The sequence below is a fragment of the Gobio gobio genome, assembly GCF_949357685.1.
Source record: "Gobio gobio genome assembly, chromosome: 12".
NCBI classification, from domain to species: Eukaryota; Metazoa; Chordata; class Actinopteri; order Cypriniformes; family Gobionidae; genus Gobio; species Gobio gobio.
In genome coordinates, this window is record NC_137105.1 from 790625 (window position 1) to 791648 (window position 1024).

Sequence of the window (1024 nt, forward strand, 5' to 3'; positions counted from 1 at the left end):
CATCGATTCCTGCCTTTAGTGTAAAACATCTACACGTCATGACTGTACTTATGCAAATATAGCTGAGTCAAACAAAAACTGCCAGACGGATAAACATCATCACGTGTTTGTCTCTTATTACTGTGCGATAATGATACTCTGGCCACGCCCACACGCCGCTGCGTCACCATCTGCTGCTGTCAATCAAACTCTGGGAAGTCCGGCTCGTTTCAAAGATTCGGCTCGTTTGACTCGGCTCCCTTAGAAGAGCCGGCTCCAAAATGACTCTTCATTTAGTATCACTCTATTTTAGCTCAATTTAGCAATTGTGAATGGTTTGTGTTGGTGAGCAATTTATTATTCAGTGTTTTCATAAAAGCCTCATCGTTTTTACGTTACAAAAAACATACAGTTACTATTATTTATCGTTTTAATAAAACTATAATTTAACACAGAACCACAGCAAACAAATCAAATAAATAAAGGCAAAAGTCGTAACATTAAGACACTTTAGTTAGTAATAGTGGAACTCAGTAACAGGATGTTAAGAGCCTAATCTCTCCAAACGCGCCCGCGGCTGAAGATTCGACTCTTCTCGATGGGAGTCGACTCTTCTCAAAGGGAGTCGACTCTTCTCTTAGAGCGAAGCGGAGCGGAGCCGCCGGTCAAAAACACGCGCCGTTTACAATCAATAAAACATAAATCGGCACATATAAGCGCATAAATTCATAATCTGATGCAAACTTAAACATCTCCTCGTGTTTTAAAGGTTCAACTAAACTAGTTAAAGTATGTGTGTAACTGTAGCGAGTTCATAAACTCCAAACGCCTGAAGTGTCTGATGAATGTGAGCGTTCAGCGTCTCTTCTGCTGACACACACACACACACACACACACACCATGCGCTGCCAAACACGCGGGAACACCCGTCCTGCTGACTGAGCTTCACCTGAGGTGAGAACACACACCTCTGCTGTTATTGTTCATGTTTGGTCCTGTGTTTGGGTTAGTTCGAGCTGACAGATCATGTGTGGAGATGATGATG

At 42.5% G+C, this 1024-nt stretch overlaps 1 protein-coding gene across 2 annotated transcripts in view; it reads left to right on the forward strand.

Moving 5' to 3' along the window:
- Positions 1-606: 606 nt before the first annotated feature.
- The window catches only part of entpd5b (ectonucleoside triphosphate diphosphohydrolase 5b), a 32999-nt gene continuing 32581 nt past the window's right edge, over positions 607-1024 (forward strand). Inside the window, exon 1 of one of the 2 annotated variants that reach the window (XM_079830499.1) lies at positions 607-933. The gene's annotated coding sequence lies outside the window, so the exon portion shown is untranslated. The remainder of the gene's footprint in view (positions 934-1024) is intronic. The other variant, XM_079830500.1, reaches the window with a different exon arrangement.